Here is a 15,175-nt window from a genome sequence, read left to right as displayed (position 1 = left end):
CTCTTTTCCCAGGAGGAGAAGAGAGGGGCCCTGTAGGCTGGCCACGCGCTCGCTCGCTGAGCCTCAGTGACCTCAGCTGTAAGGTGGGTGCTGATGACAGACGTGCCTGCTGCGGGGTGGGAGGAGCAGGTGACAGGCTCATTCCCGGTGAGGCGGGCCTGGTCCCCATCCTGGCTGCTCTGCCTGAGGCGCTCTGGGAGAGCAGAGGGGGATCCAGAGGCTGGGACCACCTGAGGAACTTGCTGGGGCTGGAGGGATCCCAGTGCAGAGGCGGGCACGGCAGGGCGGGGCAGGGGCCGGGAAAGGAAAGGGTGGGCGGGGAACGGGCGGGGCCGATGTCGGAGGGGAGGGACCGGGAAGGGGCGGGGCCGCGGCCGGAGGGGCGGAGCCGGGAAGGGGCGGGGCAGATCAGGGCAGGGGCCGTGGCAGGGAAGGGGCCGGGCGGGGACCGGGGCGAGGAGGGGTGGGCTGGTGCTTGAACCCGATCTTAGCTTTAGGAGAAGGTCCAGGGGGTGGGCTCCTCGCAGACGGCAGGACACCCACCTCCCCGTGCACCTGCTTCTTCTCCGGTCTCCAGCCCCCTAGCAGCATTCCAGGACCCAGGGGTGTCATCCGGACGAGGAGGGAGGGGCTGAGCCTGGGTTTGGGGACATCGGGACAGGGGAGGGGCTGGCGCTCCCGCCTGGCCGGGAGCCTGTGGCCTAGCGCGGCTCCACGACCGACAGACGGCAGCGGGCGTGGGGGGTAGGAGCGCGCAGGGTAGGGGCGCCAGATGGCGCTGCCCGGGGCTGCCCTCCGCCCGCCGCTAGGAAGCGAGCTGGGGCCCCGGGCTCTGCTTATCTGGAGGGGCCACGTGCCCGCTGCGCCGCGCGGATGGCAGGAGAGGTGACACGCTACTGCCACCGCCGGGGCCCGGGACTGCCCCGACCTGGCGGGTGGGGTGGGGGTACCGCGCGCGGATACAGCTGTTTCCCCGCAGTTGCCCAGCTAGGGGGGCCCCCCCGAGCGGCCAGTGCACGTGCGCGGGGTCTGCTCCTGCGGGGTACAAGGGGGACAACAGCGAGGGCGAGCGAGGAGTAGGCGAGAGCAGAGGCGAGAAATGCGGGCACAGGGTGAGAAGCCTGGGACCTCCTGAGAGGGTGAGGACAAGGCCTGCCCCCCACGGACACCCTCATGCGGTCTGAGCTTCCGGTGGCCCACTGAACCATCAGCCACTGAGCTCTCCTTGTCAAGAGTCCTGGGGCCCCTCGCCACGGAGACGCCAACTGAGCACCCAGCAGGACGATGCCCGGCAGGGAAAGATGGCTTGGGTTGGGCCTGGGGAGTCCCTGCCGAGAGGGGTCCCTGGGGAGGGTCAGTGGCACAGCCTGGTAGACTGGGCCTGAGGCAGGCAGTCTTTTGAGGACGACCCCTCACTCAGCGAGGGACCAGCACCCCAATTCCACCCTGTGGGCCGGGCTGGTACCTGCCTTCCCCTCAGGCTGTGGGTGCCAGGACCCCAGGGCCCCTCTTAGTTTCTGCCAGGCCAGCAGCAGAGCCTGTGATGGGGTGTGGGGGGCACAGGCAGCTCGTGCATGGCTGCAGTGGGGCCTGGCATAGGGCGGGAGACCGGGGACAGTGGCTTTGCCCCTGGGGTGGTGGCCAGCCCCACTCGGGTGTGTGATCAGCCCTGAAGTCCCCTTACCAGGAAGCGTCATGACCTACCAGGCGGAGATTCCAGGCCCTGCCGTCCTTGGCTCTGAGCCGCACCAGCGCCCAGGCCAGCCCGAGGCAGGCAGGGCAGAGCTTGGTTGAGCAGAGCAGGGGTCCTCCAGCCTTCCCTCCTACCTCTGCCTTCTCCAGGGGTTGTGGGCTGAGGAAGCTTTCGGATGGGGGCCCAGGAGAGCCTCTTGGGAATAGCTGAGGCTGCCTGGGGTTGGGGAGGAAGCCTGTCAGGAGGCGGCCTCCTCCACTGTCCCTGAGGGCCACTGTGGGGAGCACGCCCTGGGCAGAGTTCCCTTCCACCTGGGTCCTGCAGGGGAGGCCAGGCCAGCCTACCGGGTCCCCTGGCTGAAGGGGAGGGACCCCAGCCCTCCCTCCTGGCTGCTGTGGGTGGCCTTGAGCCTCACGTCCCACCAGGCCCAGTGCTGTGGGTAGAGGTGGGGGTGGGGGCCCCACAGGGGCACATCCCCCCAGTCCTTGGAAGAGGAGATGGTGGCAATGGGCAGTGTGGAGTGCAAAGCACTCAGGCTGGCCGGGGCCACGCAGGGCCAGGGAGTTGAGGGAGTGAGGGCTGGGGTGCAGCTGTCTTGGTGGCTGGCAAGCAGGAGCGGTCAGGAGGCTGAGGTCCCTGGGGCGTGGCTGCAGAAGGGCCTGCAGGCCTTGGGATTTCAGCCTGCATCTGTGCTGAGCCAGGCGTCCTGCCCCCCTGGGCTGTGATGGGGACACCTCAGATCTGCCTTGGGAGCCCAGGCTGGCAGAGAGAGTGAGCTGGAAGCTGGCACAGTCCTGCCTGAAGGCAAACAGCTGGAGGTGGAGGCCTGGCAGGGGCCTCCTGATGACTGGGGATGCTAGGAGTGGGTGGGGCTTTCTCCTAGAAACCCCTCGGACCAATACACTTGATTAAAATAAAAAGAATTTGATTCCAACCAGCGCTCAATGTGTTTTTTTAAAGCAATGAAATTCTTTGCTCATGGTTTTCCCAGTCAAATACTTTTGAGCAAAGTGGAATGTGCTGGTCACAGATCGCTAATTTTCTCAGGGGTGGGGGCACTCGAAGCTGAGATGGGGCAGCCACGGAGGGAGGTGGAGGGCAGCAGGGGCTTCTCAGCTGCAGATTCCTGAGCCCCTTCCAAGACTCTAGTTCTGTCAGGGTCCCAGTGAGGGGTCCTGGGGAGGAGTCCAGGGACAGGCTCCCTCCAAGCCCCCTCCCCTGCTGTCAGGGGCAGGGACACCAGGAGCTACCCCAGTGCAGATTCCCAGCCCCACCCTGGGGATTCTGAGGCCCAGGCCGGCTGAGGAGCTGCAATTTTACAAACACCCGCAACACTGCCACTTGCTCAAAGGAACACCTGGCATCAGGTCAGGCGTGCAGGATGGGACAAGGAAAGAGTGGGATCTTGCTGGGGAAGGCGGGGCAGGCCTCCCTCGCTGACAGGGGATTCCCCAGCAGGGGCAGCGGGCAGCGGGGGGGTAGAAGCCCACAGACTTCTGGGAGGGATGTGCGGGGGCCCAGCTGACCACGTGGCTGGATCACCAGGGCCTGCAGGAAGCATAGGGACAGCAGCGAGAGGGAGGGCTTCCTGGTGGAGGTGGTATCTGACATGACCCTGCAGGGACCCACAGCCAGTCAGAGAGGCCAGAGACCAGCCGAGCCGGGGGACCCAATAGCAGGGACACAGGGGCTGGAGAGGTCAGGGCCCCAGCTGGGTGGCAGAGGCAATGCCACCCCTCTCTAATTGTCTCTGACTTGTACACCCCCCACCCACAGTGCTCCTTGGGGTTTGGGGAAGGCATCCCCAGTCAGCCCAGCCCTCCTGGCCCTGCCAGAGGGAACTGGAGCCTTGGGGTTGGGTTTCAGGCCACTCTGCTGGGCCATGAATAATGCAGCCAACCGAGATTGGAAGGTGACCTCAGCCCTGGGGGTGGGGGGCAACCCCAGAGCCTCCCGCCTGCCCCAGCCTCTCCTCTGGTGACCAGGGGTTCTCCCCAGGACCTGCCTGGGTATCCAGCCAGCTGCCAGCCTGGACCTGGACTCCCGTGGCCACCAAATCAGGCTGTGACTGAGGTGGGGGATGGGCATGGGTGGGGCAGCTCCGGGATGGACTGTCTGGGGATGGGGACCCTGCGGCAGGACCCTCCACCAGATGAAGAGGTGAGAGCTTCCCTGGGAGGGTCCCAGGATGCACACAGCTGTCCCCGGAGCGCCAAGGATTGCACAAGATCAGCCAGGTCCTGCCAACGACAGTGACACATACCCCCCTCTCGGTTGTGGGCACCTCCTTTGACACTTGGTGACCTACATGTCAGCATGAACTTCACAGCCCTGAGGACGAAGGGGAGCACCTAAAGGCTCGGGGGCTGGAGGAGCAGGTCACACACAAAGAAGGACACCAGAAAGGCGGGGCCCTCCCCAGGAGCAAGACCACCGACAAACAGCCTCTTCACAATCAGTTTCCACGCCAGGGATGGCTGCCAGGCCACCCGCTGCCATGGGGATTGGAGAAGGACGCTTCAGGGTGGGCAAAGGCTGGGAGGTCTGCCTTCCACGTTCCCTTTGTTTTCCTTCCTTCCTTCCTTCCTCTTTCTTTCTTTCTTTCTTTGTTTTTTTTTTTTGTGACGGAGTCTCACTCTGTTACCCAGGCTGGAGTGCAGTGGTGCGATCTTGGCTCACTGCAACCTCCGCCTCCCGGGCTCAAGCGATTCTCGTGCTTCAGCCTCTTGGGTAGTTGGGATTACAGGCATGTGCTACCATGCTCAGCTAATTTTTTGTATTTTAGTAGAGATGGGGTTTCACCATGTTGCCCAGGTGGTCTTGAACTCCTGAGCTCAGGCGATCTGCCCGCCTCAGCTTCCGAAAGTGCTGGGATTACAGGCGTGAGCCACCGCGCCTGGCCCTGTATTCCCTTTCTGAGGGAGCGAGCAGGCAACACACTCTAGAAATGGGAGAGAAAACCAGGAAGGAAGAAGACGAGGGTTCCAGGAAAAGCCCGGGGAAGCCGCCACAGGGCAGTGACTGTGTCATCCCAGAATGACGGACATACTGAAGAGAGATGGGCCCGAAGTCCACCTTGGGAGGCCGAGTTAGCAGGAGCCCTTGGGGAGTTCGAGACCAGCCTGGTCAACCTAGTGAGACCCCGCCTCTACACAAAATTTAAAAATTAGTTTGGTGTGGTGGCACCAGCCTGTAGTCCCAGCTACTCCAGAGGCTGAGGTGGGGCCCGACTGAGATTGAAAGGTGATCTCAGCCCCAGGGGTGGAAAGGGGGCACCCCCAGAACCTCCCACCTGCTTGAGGATCGCTGGAGTCCCAGGAGGTCAAGGCTGCAGGGAGCTGTGATTGCACCACGGCAGTCCAGCCTGGGCGACAGAGCGAGACCCTGTCTCAAAAACAAACCAAAACAAAAGGTCCTGAAATCATGCTGTTGACACTCAGTGTGGGGACAGGCCATGTGGGGGTGAGTGAGCAGGAGAAACACAGGGGTGGGGATGGAGACAGGAATGGAGACGAGAGCGAGAGGGAGAGAAAGAGACAGAGCGAGACAGAGACAGAAAGTGCACGCCTGACTTCAAGACAGTGCAGCCCGCAGGCCACCATGACTGTGGGCAGTATCTACACGGTATCTACGCTGTCCAGGGTGACCAACCAGACCCGCTGCTGTGACCACAGCTGGTGATGACAAGCAAGAGGCAGCTGGGGTCAGGGGCAGGAGATTCGTGTTCTGTCGAAGGAAGGCAAAGGCGAACGTCTAAAGCTGAAAGGAGAACGCTGTGTGGCCGGCCACGGAGAAGCACAGAGAAGAAGGCGGGAGTGGCAAGAGGCACAGATGGCAGTGGCCGTGAAGATGGGGCAGCCTCGGCGGGACAGCTGGGCCCTGCTTAGGACACTCAGCACACTCTCACCACACACGGTCCAGGAGTGGCCTCTCAGTGTTCACCCAGATGAGCAGAAACTGACCAACCCCCATGCGCATATCAAGGCAGCTCTGTTCTTCGGTGCCAAGCCTGGGGCGGGGTTGGGAGATCAGCCCCAAACCTCCAGACAGGGGGATGTTACTCAGCACCACAAGGAAGGAGCTCTCCAGCCCCAGAAAGACCCGGAGGAGCCTTCGAGGCACATTTCTAAGGGAAAGACGCCCTCTGAAAGGGCCATGTGCTGTGAATCCCACCAGAAGGCACTCTGGGAAAAGCAAACCTACAGGGAAGGGAAGAGTCTGTGGCTGCCAAGGTCAGGAGAAGGAGGGCTGGGGGCGCAGCAGGGGTGCTGAGGGTGGTGACTCCCCTCCGTGCGGTGCCACGACGGTGGAAACAGCAGTGTGCACCAGAACCCACGTGGCACACCTGGGGTGAGCCCCAGTGTCAGTGCAGACTCCGGGCGAGCCCTGCGGCTCATCAGTGATGCCAAACGGAGCACTGTGGGGCTAAGCAGGGGGGGTGGGGGGGCGGGGGCAGGTCGAGGGCAAGGCAGCGGCTCTGCACTTTCTGCTCACTTTTCTGTAAATTTTAAAATGCTCAACAAAAAAGCCTGTAAATTCTACATACAAATGGAAACAAGAGAAAGACTTGCAAGCCAGGATGCCCCGCCCCATTGGAGGGGATGCGGGGCAAGGGAGTGCTGAGGGGCTGGGGTCCACCTGTCCCAAGGCTCTCCAACCCGCCTCCCAGCCCTGGGTCACAGGTGGGATAACGCTCGGGCTGTGGGCAAGATTGCGCTGGATATGCCCCTCCTTTGTCTCTGTCTCTCTTCCTCTCCCTGTCTCTTCTCATCGCACTCCCCCACACCACCCTCTGTTTCTCCCACCCTGCTTCCCCTCCCCTTCCCCCCCCCTCCCTCCCCTCCTCCCCCCCCCCCCCCCCTCCCCTCCCCTCTCCCCTCCCCTCCCCATCTCTGGGCCGGCTCCCCTGACAAGCTGATCAATTGCTCATCACCACTTGCAGGAGGTTCTAACTCAAGTGTGGCATCTTAATCAGCGCCTCTGCTGTCCCAGGCCATTGACTGCCTGCCCCGGCCAACAAATGAGCCCGTTGGCCAGGCCCCCTTGCCACCCCCCAGGCCATGTATGCCTGCTGGGCTCTGCACGCCGTCTGGTGGCCATGGGGCGCAGCATAGCCCAGAGTGTGGAGGGAAGGTGGGTAGGGGAGGCTGGCGAGGTGTCCCTGAGGTCTGGGCACTGGGCAGCCGGGAAGAGGCTCCAGCAGACGCCCCCATCTCGAGCCCGCTGCTCACCCTGGACCCCCTTCTCCCACCTCCCACATGACTGGCATGCCTTGTCACCCCTGCACAGCCTCCTCTCAGCCCTGCCGCCACTCACCCCCGCACAGGGGGCCACAGACCCAGCACGCATACCATGCCCATGCAGGTCCCCACCTTGCCTGCAAGCCCCTCCCGCCTTGCCGATGGACACTGTGGCTGGACCCGCCCCCACCCAGCTGCACACCCAGGCCCTGGAGGGCAGGCGTCTTAGTCCACTGGGTCACAGCTGTTTGTCAGGGCCCCACGCTTGGGCGACGCTCAGCAGGGCCCACTGCTGAATGAATGCACTGAGCTGTCCAAGAGCAGAGAGCCCGGTGGTTCTAGACGGGAGTCCGGGCGCAGCCCAGGGGGGCACTGGCCTCAGCTTGGGGTGCCCGAGCTGCTCCTCTGAGGAGTGTTGCCAGGTGTGTCTGTTGAGGTTATGAGGGTTTGAGGGACTCCTGGGAGTTGGGCGTCAGGGTCTTTCCTGGAGAGGGGTGTGGAGTGGCGCCTGAAGGCACCGCAGGATGTTGTGAGATGGCGGGAGAGCAAGGCCCACATGGACTATGCCCCAGGGATGGAGGGGGCTTGGCACAGTCCCACCCCTCCCGCCCTCAGCCAGCCTGTGGGGCCGGCCTGCAGGCACGGGTGTCCCAAGACCCGTGCCTACCCCATCACAGGTCCTTAGTGCTCCTCTCTGCCCAGATGACAGCCCGGTGACTGGGGTGGGGTTTTCTGTCCCCTCCCCAGGTTTCTCTGCCCCTCCCTGCTCCAGATGCCCCCCGCTGGGGTCCAAGATGGTGTCTCCTCAGGAGCCTGGGACCCCCAGCGTCTCCTTTCCTCAGCCCATGAAACTGTTTGTCTTTCACGGGGCCATCTGGTGACTGCCTCCGCCATCAGACTGGCAGCCCGAGCCAGCCCTTAGCAGGTGCCCAGTGGGGCTGTGGCCCGGGGTCCCCAGGGGCCTCTCTTCTAGGGCTTGTACCCTCTCCCTGCCTGGGCCTGACCCTCAGCCTGTGTCAGTGCCCCCCTTGCTGTGGGGGTGAGTGTGGGCCCTTGAGCACAGCAATGGGGTGGTGCAGGGCTGAACCCCACTGCCCACCCCTTTCCTGCTCCCGAAGCCTCTCCAGGAGATCCCAGCCCCCAGCAGACTGCAGGCCCAAGGTCAGCGGTCTGCGGTCTGCGTATTGACAGCGGCCAACCGCCCCGGCTGTCAGGGGAGGGTGGAGGCTGCACGTAGCTCGATGCGGCCCATCTTGTGAGACAATAAATTTGGCCATTGACCCAGCAAGCAGACGTCGATAAATGAATGGTTAATATAAACATTGTCCTTCCCAAATTAATCCGGGCCTCAGGGGCGGGGGCACAGGGCAAGTGGTAAGTTGAAATATGGAGGAAACAGGGCAAGGACAGTGATGTGTGGGTGGCCAGCCTGTCCCAGCCTCCCGGGACACACCCCTGCCAAGGCGAGGTCTTTCTCTCCTCTGGGGGCTCCTAGGCAGGTGTTTGCCCAGTGCCAGGAGGGCAGCCAGCTTTAGCAAACAAAAATCCAGGGGGCGGAGTTACATTTAGAGTTCTGATTTAAAAAAAACAACAAAACCATTTTAGTGTAAGTATATCCCATGCACTGTTTGGGATATACTTATACTAAAAAAAATTCATTGCTTGTCTAAAATTCACAAGTACCTGGGTGTCCTGAATTTTATCTGGAGACCCTGTGTAAAGGGCAGGAGGGGAATCTGGTGGCCACAGAGCTTGGCTGGGTCCATACCGCCTCAGCCCTGCCCAGCTCCGGTGCCCCTGACACCCCCAACCCTCACGGAGCCACAGCCAGCAGGATCACAGTGAGCATGGGGGGCAGCCTGGAGCCGGGGCTCAATAGGGGTGGTGACATCAGACTGATGTCATCATCGTGTCCTGCGCTGTGTCCTGGCACGCCTCCACTGATGCTCACCTCTGTGGCCTCTGCTTCCCCACTGAGGGAGAAGGTGGGTTCGGGAGGGGGGTGTGCAATTGAGGACTGCCTCCCGGAGGAGTAGTGGGCATTGGCTATGGCCCAGGGGTACGTCCTTGCCCCTCTGCGGTGGGGCTTGCGTATCTCTGGGGTGCAGGCCAGGGACCGCACCTCCCATCAAGAACCCTATAAATAAATAAGCTGGTCATATAAATAAACCACAGCCTGCCAGGCAGTCCTGACCCCAGGGCAGCTGTAGCGCCAGGCCAGGCTATCTCTTGCACCCAAGACCGCCCACACCCTCTGGGAAGAGTGAAGAAGCTGCCAGACCCTCCCCACAGGCCCAGAGGAGGCTCCTAGAAGCCCTGGGCCCCCAGCACCCACAGCTGGGCCTGGGTGCTGAACCAAGGGGAACCCTGGGGAGCTGCTGGCTCCCTCCCCCGCACCTGGCACCCAGTCCCACAAGGCCGGTGGCTGGACGCTGTCTGGGCTGCCTGGAGCCTAGCTGGCCTCCCACAAACCCTCCCGCCCAGGTGATAGGCAGCTGAGCCCCAAAGCCCCAGCTGAATGAGCTTGGTCGGGTAGGGGAGCTAACAAATCAGCTCCAGGCTCCCCCAGCCCAGGCAGGTGTCCCCGGGTTCTGGTGCCCCCAGGGTTGGACTGTGGTCGTGCTGGGACCACCCTGCGCTGCCCTGTTGGCCAGGGAGCCGCCTCCTCCCACGCTTCCTTCCTGCTGTCCTTCTCGGAAGACACCCGCCCCCCTCCCGCCCCCCGCCGAGCCTGGGTTGGGGGAGGCCGCACTCAGAGGCCTCCAGCCCAGACCAAGGTGGAAGAGGAAGACCCCGGGGTCCAAGATGGATGGGCCCCTGGGGCCTTGGCCCCGCCCCAGCCAGGCAGATGGAGAAGCAACTGTCGGCACCTAATGGGCCCTGTGACAAATAGGGCGGGGGTGCTGACGGAGCTTCCGAATATCCCTGCAGAGCCCGAAGGGCAGGGCAGTTCCGGCCCAGCATGGAAGGATCAACACCAGGGTCTGGGGACCCGCAGGGCTCTGTCCCCTGTTCTTGAGTTCTTGGGCGGGTTCTGGGGGTCCTGGCAGGGAAGAGGCGGCAGTAGGGGATGTCTGAGGTGGTCCTGGGCTGCCCCACGCCCCTCCCAGTCTCACTGAGGGGGATGCTGAGCTCAGCACTGGCTGGCTGAGGGCTTTAGGGACCATTAAAAATGCTCTCTGCTGGCCGCCGTGAGCTGTCCATTTGCTGCTGGCCTGTAGTTACTGCGGCCCCACCCCCACACATCTGCCCTCAAACCCTCACCCTCAGGGCCTCTCTGGCTTCCGCCACCCTTCCTGGGTGAGGGGCCCCCTCCACCTGCCCAGCCAGAAGGTTGCCCGCCCCTCACCAGAGCCCCTTGGGGAGACCCCGCGCTGAGAGAAGGTGGCGGGCACAGGACACACGCTGTGACCCCAGTGACCCAAGGCTCTGAGGCTCCGATTCATAGGGTGGGGACCGGGGCTGGGGAGGGGAGTGTTTCATGGGAACAGAGTCAGTTTGGGAAGATGGAAGATTCTGGAGGCATGAGGATGTGGGCACGCTTCACACCACTCAGGTGAACCCTCAGAGATGGCTGAAATCGGAACACATTTTACCATAATCACAATTTTAAATAAGCCGTCCTGTGGGGTCCTCTATGGCGGCCCAGCTCTGTCTGAGTGGGACACTGGGCTCACTCAGGTGAGGTGAGCCGTTTCAGGACAGCCTGTCCTGGGGATCACGAGGCCAGCCTAACCCTCCTGCCAGGGTCGGGGTGACCGAGGGAACTGGGGGACATATGGGTAGGTGGGCCCCTTCCATCACTGCCCCCTAGGAGGAACAGTGACAGTCCAGGAGGGGACAGTGGGAGGGGAGAGCACCCAAGGTTTGCACAGAAGGGAATGGGCGGGGCCCTGCAGCCCAGCACCCTGTGGGAGTCCCTGGAGGGCAGGCCTGGCCCAGGCCAGACCCAGGAGGGCTCTGGGAAGAGCAGGGCTGGAGGCAGGCGCCATATGCAGTCTGGGTCCAGCTCCTGGAACAGAGGAGTCAATGCTGGGGGTGCGGGGAGGGAGTTCCCTTGCTGCCAGTGGAATCCGGGACCCTCAGGCCACTGGAGCTTCCTGGCCTGGCAGGCAGCCACTGCAGGCCTTCGCTGTCTGCGCCCGCCCTGCACTGCGCACCCTCGCTGGGTTGGGGTCTGGGACACGGCAGGCTGGATTGGGAGCACCCCCACGTGTGGGACTCCGGGGTCAGCAGGAGGTCCTCAGGCCTGGGACCCTATCTTGGCAGTGGGATTTGGGGCTCAACGGAAGGAGCGATTCTGCCTCAGTCCAGTCATCGAGGGGCCTTACCTCCCTCCCTGGAGCCCTGGCAGGTGGCTTTGGGCTTCCCTGCCACACAGAGGCCGGGGATGCTGACCTGGCAGCGGGCAGAGTGAGGCCACGGGAGGGCTGCCTGTGGAGACAGGGGCCACCGCCAGTCCAGGAGAGATTCAGAGGGCGGCTGGCTCGGCCCGGCCACGATCGACCCCGGGAGGCTCTTCCGAGGTGCATAAAACTGCTTGTTCTCCCAGTTAGAAAAATGGCCCTGCTCTGGGATAATTGATTGATTTTCCTCTTTAGGAATATTCACAAGCGCCAGTTCCAAGAACGGATCAATCCCAGCCTCCTCACAAGTCAGCTACGGGGAGGGGGAGCAGCCAGCTGCACCCCCCGAAAGGCAGGGCCCACCCAGCCTCCTCTCACCCCACCGTGCGCCCCCAGACACGGTGCCAGGGAGGGGAAGGGATGGATGCTGGGGGCAGGGGCCAGGCCTGCCCTCGGAGGCTTCAAGTCAAGCCTCAACAGATAGCTCTAAACAGGCCAGTAGGTGAGTGGCTAGGTCCCACCTAGCCAGGTCCCAAATGCTATGTGACCCTGGACAGGTCTCTGGACTTCTCTGGGTGCTAAAATAGGAGCACAAGTCCAGCCCCCCGGACCTAAGGGGCTGTATCAGGGTCCTAGGAAGCCTTTCAGCTGCTCTTCCAACCCACTCCCCACAGTGACCAGGCGACCTGCCCCAAGTTCTGGCCCGGCCAAAACCTCCTCTGCAGCCCCCATGAGCTGGCCTGCCTGCCCTCCTCTCCCTCCTCCCTACCTCCCCACACCATGCTGTTTCAAGCTTCCTCAGTCAGCCTAAAGAACTCCTATTCATTCTTCAAAACCCTCTGCAGTTGCCGCTTCCCAGGGAGAACTGTACTTCTCCCCTTTGGGTAGCTCCATCCTGGTACCTGTGCACCAAGGACTTGCTCCTGGGCAGCTCCCCTCACTCCTCCAGCCCATAGGGATGGAGGGCTTACAGAATAGACGGCTGGGGCCCAGGCTACTACAGGGCAAGCAAAGACCCAGGTTCCCAGAGTGGGTAGTAAACCAGTCTCAAGTGTTTTCTTCTTTAAGTGCTTATCTGTTCAGCTGAGCTCACATGGTACGTGCATTATAAAACCCGCAACCCAGAAACACACAAGCTTATTCAAGGATTTACTGCAGCCTGGGCAACAGAGTGAGACCCTGTCTCTACAAAAGATAAAAATAAAGTTAAAAAATTAGGCTGGGCGCGGTGGCTCACACCTATAACCCCAGCATTTTGGGAGGCTGAGGTGGGCGGATCACTAGAGGTCAGGAGTTCGAGACCAGCCTGGCCAACATGGTGAAACTCCGTCTCTACTAAAAATACAAAATTAGCCAGGAGTGGTGGTGCAGGCCGTAATCTCAGCTACTTGGGAGGCTGAGGCAGGAGAATTGCTTAAACTTGGGAGGCAGAGGTTGCAGTGAGCCGAGATCTGCCTTTGCACTCCAGCCTGGGCAACAAGCAAAATAGCGTCTCAAAAAAAAAAAAAAAAAAAAGCCTTTCCCTGTTCAGGAGAACTCATGTGTCCATTACAAACACACAAAGAGGAGACCCAAGCAGATGTGAACCCCAGCTCTCGCACCTTGTCCCACTCCCTCATCTGCTCTGGAGTTGCTGGGATCGCCACTGTCAGGAAATGAGGTCAGCTGTGCACACAGAGAGGAAGGGAACCCCGGTGGAGGGGACTCTGCAGGAGTGGGAGGCAGGGCCCCAGCCCAGAAGTGCTCACCGCTAGGATCCTGCTGGGGGAGGGGCCTGGATTTCTTCCCTTACTTGCAAGCCCCCCAGGGCCTTTCCCAGGGAAGCTGCCCCTGAGCGACTGCTCCACTGTCCTGGCCACAGCCTTCACCTGGGAGAAAAAGACACTCTTTGCCCTGGATGGGCCTGGGGAGGCTGGGTGGCCCATGTCCACCCTCACCAGGGCAGCACCCACTGACTGCCATGCTTCGTGGGCCAGGCCTTGACCCCAGGTGGATTCATCTCTTCTCTGTCCCATCTGTGTGTCCCTGGCCTCTGTGCCTCCTGTGAGCTGCCCGGCCAGGGCTCCTAACGGCAATAATGGAGGTGGCCGGGCAGGCCTGGTGAGGAGCTCTGAGCCCTCTTCCTGGGGACAGTGAGCCATGGGCCCTCTAACTGGGCAGGGCCACTGGGCCTCCCTGTGGACACCCCGCGATGGGGGCCCACCCGCCCCACAGCCCCACGGCCCCACGGCCCCACAGCCCCACACACTCTGGGTCAGCCCTGCCTGTTAGCAATTCCAGCTGAGAGTGGTGTGCTCAGGAACTCCTGCAGGGGCCCCGGCCGGCCCAGTCTCAGAATCCTGTTGAGGGTCAGTGGCCCACATGTCTGTGCTACAGTCCCAGGAGTGAGGCCTGGGGAAGGCCCCCAGGCAGCCTTGGGGGGCTGCCCTGCTGGGCTTAAGAACCCACTGGGGAGATGGGCTGAGTGTTGAAGCTATGTGCCACCAGCTGGCTGCCCGACCTGTCTCTCAGGGCGGCGCCCTGCTGTGGCTCCAGGGCCAGGCCACTGTTCCTGCCCCAGCTCCCCAGGGGGCTGAGGACAGCACCAGGCCGGACGATCTGCTATTGATGAGGTGGGGGCAGCAGGGGGCAGGCCAGTCTGGGTCAGCAAATCTGCTCCAGCATCAGACGTGCCCGGACATTGATCAGACAGACGAGGGCCTGGCTGGGCCTGGGGGTGGGGGTGTCCACCCAGCAGAGGCTGCGGAGTAAGCACCGACCTGGAGAAGCACCTCCTCCCACCCCAACCCCCACCAGGCACTGCTCCATGGACCCAGAGGCCCGAGGGGACTCCAGTGCTGCCCTAGGGCAGTGGACAGAGCTGAGGCCTGGCCCCCACTGCTGTGAGTGGCACTCAGCCCTGCCCAGGCTGGGCAGGGAGACCCAATCCCTGGCCCGTGAGCTCCACCTTGGCCCCAGGCTGAAGGGTGGGAGGGGCCGTGACCTCTGCACCCAGGGGCAGCTACAGCCCCTTCCCAGGTGCCTGCTGGCCCTGAGGGCCGGGCTTTACTGGCTGCCCAGCCCTGGGCATCCCAGATCCTCCCAGGTGTGAGAAGAGACAGCCCCAAGGGACACCCTGAGGGGAGGGTCCCCAGCAACAGAGAGGGAGGAGGACTCTCAAGAGGCTGTGGGGCTGGTGGGGAGAAGGCAGACACAGACCCAGAGAGGAGGGACAGGGACCCCAGATACCCACATGAGACCCACAGACAGACACATCAGGGAAGGATGAAGATTCCAGGACAGAGACAGAGACCAGCAGGAGGGGGTGTGTCCCACCGGCAGGGAGGGCCTGGGAAGCCAGGAATGTGGCTGCTTGTGACATGGGTCCTATGCCAGCCTGGGCACCCCTCGGAGGTCACCTTGGGGTGGCCCTGCCAGCCTGAGCAATTCATGGCTGGTGCATGTCATCCATCAGACCGACCACGAGAAGCAGGTGTGCTTGGTGGGCACTGGGAGCCTCTGGGGCCCCGGAGCCAGGCAACCCGGAAAACCACAGACAGGTCCTGGGGCCGCCACACCCACCCCACCAATCCACCAAGAATTAATTGGGATTTGATCCATGAGACCACAGCCGTGGCCAGGCTGGCTCCAGCAGGGCTGAGTGAGCTGAGTGCTGGAGCCCCGGAGACAGCTGCACACCAGCTGGGGTGCTGCAGGGTGGGGGCTGGCGCTGCCCACCGCCCCTCATGCTTGTGCCCTTGGGCAAAGGCACTCCCTTCTGGGCTGTGGCTCCCCAACTCAACGCAGGTGGGAGCACCCTGAGTGTCCCCTCCTCCCAGCCCTGGTATTGTCCCTCCCCGGCTCTGGCTGCTAGGCTCTGTATGGGCTGCTGCCTGTGCAGGCCACAGGCCAAGCCA

Source organism: Hylobates moloch, unplaced genomic scaffold (genome assembly GCF_009828535.3).
Source record: "Hylobates moloch isolate HMO894 unplaced genomic scaffold, HMol_V3 SCAFFOLD_9, whole genome shotgun sequence".
NCBI lineage: Eukaryota > Metazoa > Chordata > Mammalia > Primates > Hylobatidae > Hylobates > Hylobates moloch.
Note: the sequence above shows the minus strand (reverse complement) of the source record.